Source organism: Xiphophorus couchianus, chromosome 10 (genome assembly GCF_001444195.1).
Source record: "Xiphophorus couchianus chromosome 10, X_couchianus-1.0, whole genome shotgun sequence".
NCBI classification, from domain to species: domain Eukaryota; kingdom Metazoa; phylum Chordata; class Actinopteri; order Cyprinodontiformes; family Poeciliidae; genus Xiphophorus; species Xiphophorus couchianus.
The window spans coordinates 12,335,542-12,351,272 of NC_040237.1; the positions used below are offsets into that span (position 1 = coordinate 12,335,542).

Here is a 15,731-nt window from a genome sequence, read left to right on the forward strand (position 1 = left end):
CCCATGTCAAGTAATGGGTAGGTCTAGAGTAAGGGTCAAGGATAGGCTATACAAATGAATGAAAAATAAATGGGAGTCGATGCTAAATCCTAAACATTGTTTTGATTCCTCAGTGCATCTTGATTCAGATGTTAAGGCGGTCATATTGCAAATAAAGCATTGAAAATTTATTACAGGTCCTAAGCAGCAGGACTGCTGTAACAGTGAAGTGCGCAAACTGAATAATACAGGAAAGAGCAATGACAACAAAAGAACTGCCTTTAATTCTAGTGTTTCATTTAACCAACAAGCTATTAACTATGTACAATGTTAATGCATCTATATTACCTCTCTTTTCCATAGTTTCTTTTCAATTACCTTTAACACATTACGCCTTTTACATTGGTTTCCTTCATACAGATAAATACCACAAAGACATAGTCTATAAATAGAATTACACAACTATTCTCAAAGATATGCTACATTGAGCTGCATATTAACTCGTCTGAACTTCAAAATGTACTCTAGCAATAATTATGATCAACAATACAGCCAAAAGACTTTCAACAAATGTACAAATTAACATGACATTTTACCAAATTCTAACCTTGGGATTCCCACGCTTAATGAACAAATAACAGTGTCTCTCAAGACACACAAATACCAATAGGTGTGGCACCCACCAACCTGTGCCACCTAGGGCAGAAAGCTTTACAGCCTATGACACTAAAAGTGGAAATGTTTGTCAAAATCCAAGCACAAACACCTCATATCACTGCCTCATAGACTATAAAATCATCTGAATATAAAAGTATTTTGGCAAAGACAGCATTTTAAAATGTTAAATCATTCTAATATAAAAAGCCTTACAAGCCTTTGCAGTGGGTGGACCTACTTGAGCATTGATATGAATATAATTTCTTTGCCATGTAAAATAAAATGCAAATCAATTTGATTGGCATAAATAATTTAAACCAAAAGATGAAAGAATGAGTTTCTGTGATTTGTTGATTCACATTACTTCAGCATAGAAACTTTTACAGCACCCCATACCGAGCTTTGTTTTTTAGCTTTAAACCTGGCTAATGTAAAGATGAAACACTATATTCTTGATGATTTTGCTTACCCCCTTTCCATTTATCCACGCCTGATTACCCAGCTTTCACCTCCTTCTCCTCCACAATTTCTTCTATATCAACTGAGGTGAGGGATTTTGAGTCTCCTCTGATATCAAAGCTTGATCCTTCTCTTGAGCAGACAAATGAGCATGGAGGAGGAGGAGGGAAGTCGGGTAAACACAGGGATCTGAGATGAAGAGATTGAAATGCAAATGAAGCATCGGACTGGCCGCGCAGCCCGGTGGCAGCGCTCGCTGTTTACCAGCGTTAATACATTCATGACCATCAATCCAGAAAGCTGCGTGCGTTTTGGAGAGTTCATCTCTGAGATGAGGCACAGCGAGGTTTGAAGGAAAAGTTGCACCTGCGTTTATCGGAAGTGGATTCACTGGATGAAATGAATATTAATGAAGTCAGCAACACAGTTAATGAAGCTTAAAGATGGAGCTTTTCTTTAGCCAAATGGCTGGATAAAGCTTTAAAAATGAAAGGGGTTAAAATAGAATATTAAAAGACTCATTTAGCTTAACAAAGTAAAATCGACGGCTGCTGTTAAATCTGTGTTTTTCTATTTAATTATTGCAAAAGATTATGAATGCAGTTATCATATGGAAGCAATTAAGATCAAACGTCAAAACAGCAGACAGAAAGCCATTGTTAGTGTTAGGAATCCTGATAATCCAACCAGCTAATCCTTTTGGACTCCAGGTTTTTCATTAATGTATTCGTACAAACTCGCATGTGCTGCCAGTTCAAATTACTCCATTTGAATTCAGCTCGATTACAAAGTTCACCATTTTAAAACATCTGAAACAGCTATATAAAGCATGAGGTGGTTTCCGTGTAGCATTAACTTGTATATGTTGCAGAAAATGAATAACTATTTTCTCAGATACTGATGCTGGTTTTTCTGGGCTTTTTTTCTTTTTCTCTCTGTTAGTCCTCTGACTTCTTGATCCAATTGTGCTTTAGCTCAACTTGGGTTGCCAGATGACAGGCTGGCCTGGGCTCTGATTGCTAAGTAATGGATGAGCGTCTGTGACTGAATAATTTGGAGTTTTTTTGAAATGGCTTGTTTTCCAGACAGCAACAAACATTAACTTATTTCCAGAAAACAGCATCAACATAAAAATCTTTACCGACTCAGGAGTTGTAGGAGTGCACTTTATAATTTATGAGGTTATCGACATTTATTTAATTGCAACAAAACACTATTGTTTTTATAAGCAAAAATTTCTTTAAAAAAAGCTTTTATTTTAATAGTCTTTATTTTGTTTTTAATGCAGGCCTTTTATATACAGTAGGACAATATATTTTGTGCTGAGCTTGATATACCTAAAAGCCTTTTTGCTAATAGAGCTCTGGTGTGCCTGTCAAGTTGACAAGCCAGTGTTGCCATTGAAAGCCCACATTTGAAAAATGCATGCCGTTTACCTGGTCTCTTCAAACTGAACCCAATAGAAATGAGCACAGTCAGTCACAGCTGATGTATTAAATATTATTTAAAATTACTGGGATGACTTTTTGAGGTACCTGGACTAAAATGGCAACTTCTGGTGATACTATAGAACATCCAAAATGTTTTAAAAACATTCTAATAAACCCTACACCGTATAGAGCATATAAAATGCTTGAAGCGAGCTTCATCACAGTGTGTTAGTCATTTTTGTTGTGTGAAGCTGATCAATATTTCATGCTGCTCTAGAATATTAATAAGTTGTTTGAAGCCTTTTTTTCTTCAAATGTTCCTCTTAAATTGATCTTGGTTTATAAAAACTGTTCAGTTTCTAAACATATGGTGTTTGTTGCACAGGAGTAGTTTATCAGCTTTTGTTGTTGTCCCCCAAGCTTTATTGCTTCTGTGTGAAATAGTACAGTAAATTAGTCTTCTTTCATCTGAAGATGGCACCATGCTACAAAGCATAAGGTAAACAGACAAAGCATAGTTTTCCATTTAATCCTGAGGCAAAACGAAAGGCTTCTCATCATTTTTTATTGTATAGAAAAGAACAGTAAAGTTAGTTTACTATAGACTACAAACTTAATATCCAGGAAGAGAAGTCTTAAGTTTTTATCCTCTTCACTCCAAAACCTTTATGGGTACAAGAGTGAGAGTATTTATTAGATTTTTCTGCTGAGTAAGGTGATGCCGGTTTGAAATTACCAGTTATCAGCTGCTGGTATGGAAATCTCAAGTATATGGATACAGAAGTATCACCGCTGAAAGATTCTTAGCTACATCTGGGATATCATCTCACTGAATTATCTAGGTTCTCAGTGTTTAGCTTGTTATATAGATCTTTTAGAAGCTTTGGACACAATTTGACCATGATGAAAATCGCTCTGGTAGGAACATTGAAACTTAATGATGCTATATATGCAAAACACACACACAAATGCTACTCAAATGTCACAACATGGACCCAGTAATGGCTTTTTGCTATCTCACACTATGCAATGCAGGCCCTCTGTCGGCACTGATGAAGATTATCACGACTCAGCTAGCTCAATGCTTGGAGCAAACTCTGCTGGCAGCAGCCTGACATAATTTCTGATTAATTAAGCTAATGTCTATTGGCTATTAGCTAAATATCCAATAGACATTAAGGCACTCAAAGGCTCTGAAAGAACAAATAAACTTTCATATGTAGAAAGTTGAGTGATCGAGTGTGAAGGGAATATAAAGCAAAAAAGTAATGTCATTCCAGTATTCACTAATAAAACGGGTTAGATGAAAAGCGACATGTAGTTCAAAACTTGATCTTTCTCCCAAAGTGCTTAAATTCTTCAACTTAAGGAAAACATAAAAACCCTTCTTGATAGGCTAAAGAGTGCCAAGTGAAGAAAGTGTATAAGCACCTTTATCTAAACTTAAATAAAAGCAAACTACTGGTTATCTTGGCATCAACATTACATTTTTTATTCCTTTACATGTCTCTCCCTATGTAATGTCCTCAGAATCTGAGGCATCCCACTGGATATGTCCCTTTGTCATGTTTCTTTAAAACATGGGAAAACCAGGTCATATTAGACTTTGATGCCCTGTTCTTATGAAAGGTAATGATTGCTTCTCACTTTGACCCAGCAGTGATCATCAGTGGGTTCCCAAAATGGAAAACTCATTGCTTAAAACATATTCCCTGACCTAAAGTCACACACGTCTGCCTACTTCTTTTTGGCCTCCCGTTGCCCCTCATTGCTGCATAAATCAAATTCAGGTAATTTAGGATTATGAATTATAAGTTGGTCACTCCTGCTATTTTTCACCAAATGTAACCATTTTAAAATTATAAATTGACCTCTGTGTGACCTGAGCAGATAATTAAGGGGAATTATTTAGGATACTCCCGTAATAAACTTGAAGGCCTGATGTGAATAAATTGCAAATCAGCAATCTGTGTCTGTTTAACTGTTCATGTGTTGAAATAGCAGCTGATGAACCGTGGCAGCACCCTCAGACTCATTAATAACACTTATCTGTGTAAAACTAAAATGAGCCAAACATCCTGCAAGTGAACTCATTTAGGACCTTCAACCGACTCGGCATCAGAACAAAGTAATTAAGATCAAGATTAAACCCTAATTAGAATGTCTTGAATTTGCAAGTAATTTTTTTGTTTTATTTTTGTATGGGCCGATTTATTTTATATGAACTAAAATGATACATTAATATGCTTTGAAAATCTAAATTCAAATAAGTCAAAAAAGTGCAAGTAAGCTACAATCTCAAACTGAGGAGTAAAAGCTTTTCACTGCTTTTGCATTCTTTTAGAGATTTGAACCATTAAGACTTAAATGTAATAGAAATTGTAAGCCTGATAAATGCCAAGTTGGTTCTTTCTTCTCCTTTAGGTTGCAAGTGCACAATGAACATCTCTGGAATCAAGAGCCTTTCTATTTTTACTCATGACTTCATGAGATGAAACCATCTGAATTATGCATAACTTCCCCAATTCTAGCATGTGCAGTGAAGTTATGTACATCTGCTTTTTTAGGCCCTTTTTAGGGGCGCTAAGAATATGAGCAGGATAAGAAGTTAAATTTGTAGTACTAACAGAACAAAAATGCCAGTCTTGGAAAAACACAGCATTTTTGATATGCTCAAGAAAGATTTAAAGAAATTTTTTATTCCACTGAACTTCATTTATAGGACTTCATTTGTACTACTTAAATATAGTGGCGTAGCATTCAGCAGTACTCCAGAATAAATATTGATGTGAAAGTTAGATGTTGTGGTAAATGAGTTGATGTTGTATTAGACGATTTAAAATGAGCCAGTTTAGACACCTTGATTTTCTCAAATCCTTTTTTGTATTTTGAGTTACTTCCTGATAGACTACATTTCAGTTTTCACTTATTCTACAGAAGTCGTCCCGCCTGTTCCGAATCACCATTTAAAACCAACCATGACAAATTTAAATAGATGCAATTTAAATTTAATCTCAGCGGGCTGTGATGTCGCTCTGAACCAATCCGCGACCTCCTCTCTGTGTCGCGTGTGGTTTGATGAGGTTCGGCCTGACCCGGGCGGCTCTGATTCGCCTCGTACGTCCAAGCTGCGCCGCGCCGCTGACAGTCCTGATGCAGATCCAGCCGAGGCAGTGTAGATGAGAGAATCCGTGTCAGCCTCATTACGCAGAGCTCATGAATTCTCATGAATGTTTCATCAGGGTAGAGTTATTAGAGGCAGAGAGGCCTGGGCTCGGATAGGGAATATGCACATATTCGTCCATGTCTATACTTTATGTGTGCGTTAGTATTGAATCCTATCTGCATTTTGATGGCTTCATTTTGATGGCTTTGTTACTGAGGAGGAACAAGTGGCTTTTGGTCTTAATGCCAGCTACTTTCTCCTCCACTTCCGATGGGCAAAATTCACTCCGTTGAAGGCTTTTGATCCAGCACGGTTTTTAACGGTTTGGGAAAGATGTGCTTCACCTATTTTTCATACTTGTTGAACTCATCTCTATTAAACATCTCCTTAAGGAGATTATATGATAAATGTATTGCATCAGTCCCTTTTTAAGTTTGGGCTTCCAAACTAAAACCCAGTAAATAAATCACTGTGTCCTTATTCACTTTTGAGAAATGTTCCATTAGTTTTGTGTCTACAGCTGACCCATTAAAGCCCTGATGAATGGATTTCTGTTGCTTCAAGACAGAAAGAAATATGACCGTAGCAGCTGATGGCAACAACAGAGTGTCGACGAAAAACCCCAGTCGATTGTTTCCTGTTTTCCCCTTGAAATCAATCTGTTTACTTTATTCCACTTTGGGGAAACTTCGTTTTGGACTTTTTTGTTTCCATCATTGCAGGCCTGATTTTGATAAAGGAGAAACCGAGCAGGGCAGGAGAACCTCCGTCATCGTCTCGGTTAGATGTTTGTACCGGCACTCAGACGACCTCATCAGTATTTATGAATGCATTCCTGATGCAGCTTTTAAAATGCCGTCTACGCAGCACTTAACCACAGCATCATTATACAGAGCAATGCTTCCCCTCTATTAAAACAGCTGATAATGACGCAGCAGCTATTGGCCATTACTCTGAGTGACCCAAATGGCATTTCAAGTGAGGCTCTTAAAAGTCGCCATCTTCCTCTTCACCCCAAATGCTAAGAAACACTTTAAGGAATTTGCATGTTTTTCAGTCATGCTTGAAGAAAACGTAACATTTAACAGTTTAAACCTGATGCCTCATCGCAATTTATCCAGTAGCCTTAGGAGTTGAATACATTGATAAATGGAAAAAATACTTGGCTACATCAGGTTAAGGTTTCATAACGGCTGCAGACTGTATTTATATTGCCCAGAGATCTGGAATTCAGCAGTAAAATGCAAGAAAAAAAATGCTTGATGAAGCTTTAAACGGTAGCTCAAGCTCACTCATTGTTTTATGCATAACTGCTGCTTCCGTCTGACTTCAGCAAATTAGTTCCTTAAACCGCTGAACTTAACCTACAGTCTGAGAAATTTACAGGGCGTGTCAGTGTCTAAATGTTAAAGCTCCAACAGCGGGAAAAAACAAAGACGGCATAATAATTTTACTTAGATCATTAGTCAACGTACAGACGAGGAAAGACGCACACAGAGTCACGCTCACACACACACACACACACACACTGTTCGAGAAACAAATAACAGCCTTAGGACGAGCCAAGCTAGTGGATGAAAAATGAGCTGGTGAGAAAGAGGCGGGAGTCGAAGATGGAAGTCTCTCGCTGTAATAGCTAGTCTGTGTCTCCTTGGGCTGTGTATGTTTCACTGCAGCTTCATATTCATGTTCTGGTTAGTTCCCTAAGAAGTGCTGTTTTATCATGTTTGTCCAGTTAGTCCGTGATGGTATTGGACCAAACGGTGCCTTTAGGTGAACATTGCATATGGCTCATCATTATACAATGCTCTTTACCTACAAGTAAAAGTAAAGGAAAGGTAGAATTGTCATTAGCCTAAAAGAGCATGTTTAGCAAGGTTTAGTTGAGGAAGTTGATTTTTCTTTTTACTTGGGAGCAGAAGTGTCTTTCCTCACTCCAACTTCTTTTTTTTCTATCAAGATGTATACTCTCAACCAATCTGAGTTTACTTTGTGCAGAAATGTGAACAAACAAAAATGAATAACTAATTTTGAATCCAATACATGGTATATTTTTTTGTTTGCACACATGTGCGAAAGTCATTTCTTGTTTGTATTTCTGTCAAGTTACCTACACCCTGAACAAATACACATTGGTAGCAAGATCGGATTCTTATGCGTCTCTCTGTTTGGCCTACGTCAAGTTTAAGTGAAGTGACGGCAGGATGCAAGACACAAAGGAACAGCCTTCACCTGTGTGGCAGCCAATCTTGGAGGATGAAGATAGCTTTTGAAAGGGATCAGAGGTCATGGATTATTAGTCTGCTGGTGGCTCATGAGATCAACTTGTGATAAATTACCTTGCAGGGGTTCAACATAAGCAGTCAGTTGGTATTAGAGGGACTAATGCTCCATTAAGCCATTTCAACTGCATACCCCTTGCTACATTCTTGTAGAGTACTTCCCTCCACTTTGGGCGATATTTAACAAGCTATTCCCATGATAACTAGGGGATTTGAACTTTCTGGAAGTGTTTTCATAATGCATTCCTTTAAGTGAAACAATGTCCACTTTCTTTCTAATCTGAATATCAACTTGCTGTACATGATGTGTTCAGGTAGGCTACCATCAGGTGTCCAGGCCTAAAACTTCACAATTTATCCATCACAATAGGACTTTAAAATTTTCAGACACACTAGTTCTTCGTAAGAAACGGCATGTACAAAAGATGATGATTCCATTGTTCCAGACATCCTCTCTCTGCTTTCTTTCTTTAACCAATGGCATTAGGGGACAAAGACAGGTCAGGTAAGTTCTGCTGAAGCAAATTTAGCATCCCTGTTCCAGTTATGGAAATCACACAGTTGCTTTTCACTGTCTGGAGTTGAGTTGCATTCCTTCTGACTCCTTGTCCTATCCTGAGCTTTGTGAGCTTAGTGGACCTACGAGCCTGAACTCAGTCAGCATAGTTCTTAGTCACTGGAACAACTCACCTAGAAGACAGATAAAATGTATTGCCTTGTTAGGTGTCTAAACTATGCCTACAAGATCTAAATTATTTTGGCCAGAGTTCTGTTCAGCATTGAAGGGAGTCGGTTGAGGTGGTTCAGACATCTAATCAGAGAAACTCCTTTATAATGTCCCATTGGGAGGGGTAAACTCTAGTGAGACTCTGAACTTGTTTTAGAGACTTTATACAATTTATACCATTGAGAATTTGTTGGGTTCTTCCAGGAAGAGGTGAGACAGTCATTGGAAAGACGGACATATCAGTGCCCTTCCAGAAACATGTCACTGTGACCTTGTGGTAGGTAATGACAATTGTGATAGGCACAATGACAATTGATACTTGATGGTTGGTTTTTATCATGGTTCAGGGTGTTGCTTCATCACAAAATTATAAACAATTCTGTCTGTGATAGAACATAAATCAATGTGTTGGTCACTGTTTTCTAAAACTAACTAAAAGCTACCCATTTATCCCCAAAAATGTATATTGTAATATATATTTTTTATATTTCACTGTGTGGTTTGCTACCTCAGCATTATTCATCACTCCATGTGTGACCTTGTCAGGTTTTGTTTTCTCTATTCTGGTTCTGGCCCACTTGGTCAGCGTGAAAACCTCTTCCCAGTCGGTGATGTTTCCCCGAGATTATAATTGATTTTTGGCTCCGCAATGAAAAGCAGTATTAACTCAGAAGAAAATAGAAATGAGGAGGACGTGTGTGTGACATTCTTACTTTCCTCCCACTAGCTTGGCTGTCGTTCTTTTCCACACAGCCACCAGGAGAACGGAGAGAGCAGAAAGAGCAGAAATAAGCCTCACCTTTCAAGTTGGAGCTCAACATTCTCTCCTGCTGTCTGTTTTCTTTTTTCTCCTCTTCTCCCAGCCCCTTGGATATTTCCCTCTGGAGTCCCATGGTGTGTCTCTATGAGGGAGAGGTCCTGATAACATTCTTAACGTGCCTCAGGCTTTAATAAAATCATTGTAGCACAGAGATGACTTAAGCATGTCTTCCTTCAAGGTGGACTAGAAGTTGTTTTGGAAGCTTTTTTTTTTTTTTGCTTTCAGGGAAAAAAAAGTATTATTGTAGCGTGCGTTTCAGCTCAGCATGCATCTCATTAGGCCCCAAGGAGACCAGCTGGTTCTGTAGAACTTTCTGTAACATGAGCAAAACACCACATTTAGCTTTGAGTTTGGGTTCCACCTACATAAGGAAGAGCTGATTGAGATCCCTTTGTGATATATGGTTATATATTTGCTCTCATACATGTTTTGTCTTGCAAGTGAAAAATGTGAACATTATTTTACTCTCCTGTGGACGACCGAACTTGTGGTCAGAGTTTTTGATCTTCTCATGAGGGACATGGATGCCCATCATACAAGGAATTTTATCATTTATTTGATCTGTTTTGCCTTTCCAAGACTGAATGACTTTACAATTGAAATGGCTGAACTATTCAGAACATAATAAGGAATATATCCGATATTCCTGCAGATTCAAATACACACATACGTTAATTGGTCTTAGTGTGTTCCTAATATCTTCTAACTCATAAGCCATGTCTCATCAACTACTTGTTGGGAATATGATTGAGTTCAGCTGGTGATTTCTCTTCACAGCATAAATAACACTATTTTGAGAGACTCGTATGACTGATAGATGAGCAATGGAAATGGGAACAGAGTCAATATCTAAGAAGAAAACAAGTCGCTTTACACAAGTTGGCTTTTATTTTTAATTTGAAGTAGATACCACCAGATCAAAGTTAAGCAGATGTCTCTCCACTTTGGCAAAGCCTGGAAGAATACGCAAACAGTCCACTCAGATACATTACAGCTGTTTAGTCATTCTTCAAGATTTCATGGGGTTTCTGCCATATGATGTATTTATAGAAACCTCTGACCAGAAGTATTAAATCTGAGTATTAGAGTATTAGTATTAGACTGAAACATTCTGTACAGTAGGCTGTAAAGATGGAAGAGAAGAAAGTAACTCTGTCTTCCACTTTTATGAAAGAAAATCTGTCATTTCTCTAAACAGTCATGAATATAAAAAGCTAAGATCAGACCGACTCTGACACTTAAATTTCCTCTTTGTATGCTTCCCTCCTTGACATTTTAATCATTTTTTCTGTGGCAGAGTGGAATGCATTTAAAACATTTTTATCTCTGTCATCATCAGCTGTGTTCTGTGACTTTGATGGTGCACTTCCTGGCCAAAAAAAGGGGGATGTAACTAATCAAATTGGTATGAACTTCCTATTGGAAAAGTGATTGTATGACATAGTACAGCCATCCCCCACAGTAAGTTTGGTGGAACATAAAGCTGAAGGAATTAACATTCAAAATCAACTGTTTTAAACACATTAAAATCAAGGAGAGATGCTGAAGGGCCTCCAAAACACTATTATTTACTTGAATCTAGGAGAAGCCTTCAGCAGTGACCTCGTATTGCAGAGTTCCTCCTGAACCAACAGTCAATATTTCTTCAAACCAAACTGAGTCCAGTGGTTTACCATCCAAGCAAACAGCTCTTTTATTTCATTTCTGAAGACTCTCAGCAGCAGCAGCAGCTTCTCTCCTCACTTCAACACCACCTGTGTGCTTCAACAACAACATGAGCCGAGCGCTGATATGAGACACAACATGTTTGCCTTTCATAAAACCACACTTTTTCTCAAATGCTGTGAAGAGTAGACAGGACAAATAAAAATGCCCAGAACTAACAACACAGAGGAACTTCTGCAAATTGTCCAGACCCATATCCCCAAACTACCTCCTCCCATCCGAGATGTTAAACCAAAAATCAAACTCCAAACTTTTCTACTTAAGTTTCTGCTCTCCTGCATGGCTGAGCAGGCCTGATTATGTTTTGCTGCAGTAGTTTTAGCCGTTATCTCTTCCGCTTCAGCTGTGAGTGTGCGTGTGTCGGTGTGTGTGTGGGATGCAGAGATGTGCCCTGCAGTATACAAATGTCCTACAGCTCTTTGCCCTGATGGCTGCCAGCCAGGCCACGATGCGTTCGAGTTTGTGTGTATGCGTTTGTTTTCCATGTAGAAAGTTTTCTGGTACATTCACTTACCTTCTGAAAGTTAATGTGTCTGTGTGGACCAAAGCTCCGTCCTAATGTGCTGCACCCCCATTTTTTTTGAGTTGGGTGTTTAGGTTGTTAGGAGTTCATTAGGGTTGCAACTAATTACTGCTTTTTGTTTGGCAGTTGTCTAATCTGTTAGTCATTTTAAGGAGTTAGTTGTTTTGCCAGCCATGATTTTTGACAATTGGTGGTTTCTGTTGACGTACCTTCTGCTCTCAGTCCTGGAAGACTATTTTTAAGTCTGTACATACAATGTAAAGTCAATTAAAGTGAAGAAATTTGGAAATACTTGTGTTTAAGATGTAGGTCAAAATCTAATCTAAAAGTCAAACCTAACCTCAATTGTTGTTCTTTAAAATACAGTTTTTAATTTGTTAAACCCTTAATGCTGAAGCAGAAAAAAAGAAGATAAACTGGATAATTATACAGTGAACAGATACTCTTGTTTTCAGAAAGAGAACTAAAGCTTTCAGAAACTAAACTTTGGATTAATTGTTCAGTATATAATAATACAGCCCAGGTTTAAGCAGTGTGTGTTTTAAGCTTAAAAAAGTAAAAAAAGCAAACTAAAAGTAGTGTCATCTAACAGTGTAATGGTCTTAATGTGATAATCTAAAGCTTAGACAACCACTGTGTAACCGACGATCAAATGTTGTGAACGGGACACATTGAGGTAACCCACTGAAAATATTCAATGCCATGTTTGATCCAGCTGTATTACAGCAACTCACTTCGGGGGTGTGATCTGTTGACCACAGGTCTGAGGTGTAGTGCCCAGTGATCCTTTTTTCAGCATAACAAATTGCCATCACCTGCTGGCAGTGTCAAATTGTTTTAACTAGATGCCAACCCAGCCGACTCCAGTCATTCCTATTGACTGGAGTAGATATTTTTAATATCTACACAGCATTTATGTTGAAAATTATCCCTCAATGTGCAGTACTTCTGTTTTTTATATATATATATTTTATATTTTATCTTCATCTGAACCTTCTTGCTTTGATTACTTGTGACTTTACTACTGAAATGGAATTTCTCCATTGTGGGACAATTTTTACTATATTCTGTTATATCCAAATCTCTGTTTTATAGTCTGTTTTATAGAGTTTGCATCTGACTTTCTGGCAGACCATGGATACACAGACCCTCACAATATCCTTCATAGCACTTTCGGCGTAAAAACAGCCCTAATGTTCTACGTCATGCATTAAGAAGGAAATTAGTTATCAACAAGGCCATTTAAATAAATACAAAGTTGTAAGACTTTTAGAAAACATACTTGTGTGAATGTGTACGCTTTTATCCCTTTATTTACGACTTTTCTAGTATATTCACTAAACCTCTGAAGATTGATGGGCTTTATGGCAGCAAACGCTTTAATGCTATGGAATCGCTTTTGTAGGGGTGACACATATTTTAATACGTATGGTGTGAATTAAGTTTTAGTTAATGTTAGGAATATATGTCTAATGGCCACTGTTAGGTTTGGCATAAAATGAATTGAAGTCAATGCAGAGTCCTTACATGGGTAGAAATGGAAACTTGCGTGATATGTAGCTGTGTGTGTTGCAGGGATGCCTCGGGGCAAATGAGGTAAGACTGAGTTTAATGTGAGCTTTCAAACCCCGTTCCAGTGACAAAAAGGTGCTTATGTTTTAGCCAATTGGTTCCGCTGCAGCCAGGAGACAGGTTACTTCTTATTTCTATTCAACAAATACTCGACTGAAACAATTTTTCACCAAAGCCAATTGGTACTGCTTTTCCATGCTTTGTGGATTTTTTTTCAGAAAGGAAACTGGGCCGAGTGGGATGGGAGCCAAACTGCTAAAAGTGGAAGATTTGGACTCACTCCAGGACAGAAAATTTCCTTTTTTTCTCACTTTTTAGTCAACTAGTGCACACATAATTTACATGCAGCAGAGCTGATGCTGTTTTTATTATAGTCATTTCCCTTTTTCTGAAAGTTTGAGATAAAAACTTGGAGGTGATGCTGTGATGTTTTTTTGTTTTTTTTTTTGGAGAAGATCTTATTATTGGAGGGACTTTGGGGTTTTAATTTCTTTTTGGCTCAGCTCGTCGTTTGTTAGATTGACAGCCGAGGAACTCACCATGGAATAGTGTCTTCACACTAAGCAAATATTCACAGGGGGGTTTCACACTTCAGAGAGATATTATAATCCTGAGGATGCTTTCTTCAGAGTTTTAGGCTTTAAGTGTGAACTTGCCTGTCAAACTTGTCCCGTTGATAACTATTCTCATTTTCTCTTTGAAAACGGTAAGCCTTGGTTCTCGTCTTCACCTTCTGCAGGGAGTACAGGCACTAATCACTCTGCAGACCGGTAATTAAAGGATGCATCGTTTTTGGCAAATAAACTCTCTCCGAATATTAAGACTGTTCAGAGATATAATGAGGAAACCCATTTTTATCAGTATTTGTGCCATTAGTACTTGATGACAGCAACCTGTTTTTCTTTTTAGTAAGAACTAGTAAGATAGCACTGGACTGGAATTTTATAGTTTGATCCAGACAAACATAAAAACCTTTTTATTTTCTTAATCCAAATTTAAGAATTGTATTGACTTAATATCCTAAACAGACTGAATCAACACTTTTACAATGGTAAATATCTCAACTTGTGTGTTTGCTGTATTATGCATGTTTTCAAGGTAAAAACTCTTGGAGTGTGCTGTTTCTTTATCTCCGTCTGATTTGATGCATCACAAAGGTGATATAACCATTATAATCTGAAACCCTTATCAACATGAGGACTATAATCCTTTTCAGTGACTGATATGTAGCTATTTTAAGTAAATTTTTATTGCTTATGTACCTCCAGTGGCATCAAAAGAAGGAGAAAACCCTCTCTTGGAAAAATATACAGTAATAACGTGAAGTCGTCTGAAGATCCATAAAACCATCTCAGTATTTTATGACTTTTATGAAACCGTCGGAGAACCGCTCGAGTTACCTGTGGTTCCACCATGGGACATCGTTTGTCAGTGGACAGAATACTTTGAAAACCTCCTCAATCCCACCAGCACGTCTTCCAGTGAGGAAGCAGAGCCTGGATACCTTTGGGTCGCCAATCTCCAGTTTGCTGATCATCTTCCACTTATTCGAGGCCCAGACTTCCCTCTCCCCAGCCACTTGGTCCACCTCCTCCAAGAGAATCCCAAGGTGTTCCCAGCTGAGAAACGTAGTTCCCTTTAGCGTGTCCTGGGTCTTCCTCTGGTGAAATAATCCCGGATCACATCTCCAAGGAATTATCTATGTCAATACAGCTTGCTTCATGTATCTGGCTCTTTAATCACAGTGATCCTACCACTACAAGGAGCAAACTCTGCGTTAATAAGCAAAATTAGTCATTTTCAGATTTAGAGTTCCACCCAAATTGCTCCTTAATTAGACCGCAAATGCAGGAAGCTATCTGTGGCAGCTGATTATACAGCAAAGTTTTTGTTCAGAGAAGCAAGCTGCAGGAGAAGAAGTGCTGCTTCTCATTTCAGTTTATGTGCAAAAAAGATGCTAATTTAATCTCAGCTCTGCGTATACTCTGTTCTCCAGCCCTGCAGAAGATCCTCTCTGGGAAAAAAGAAATATAATAACGTGAAGTTGTTGAGTATCCATAAAACTCTATCTCGGCATTTTATGACTTTTATGAAGCCATCGGAGAAGCGCTTGAGTTATCTGTGGCTCTGTAAATGAAATAAAAGTGACTCTAAATGAAAGTGTTATCAGCAGCACAGACTTACACAGGTTGAGAGCCGTAGCTCCTCAGAATGTGCCGGCTTTAACTCTATTTTATATTTATTTATTTTTTTTCCCTTCTGAAGAAGGAATACTGCAGATAAACTAAATGGATTTTAACAAGCGCAGAATGTCTCATGCTTTCTTTCATGGCTGAGACAGATTGCAAGAATCTACAAGAAAAATTAAATGACTTGGACACTTTAATCAGC

General features: G+C 38.1%; 1 protein-coding gene across 4 annotated transcripts in view; it reads left to right on the plus strand.

Moving 5' to 3' along the window:
• The window catches only part of grid1b (glutamate receptor, ionotropic, delta 1b), a 461,341-nt gene that overhangs the window by 105,319 nt on the left and 340,291 nt on the right, over positions 1-15,731 (plus strand). The window lies entirely within an intron of this gene.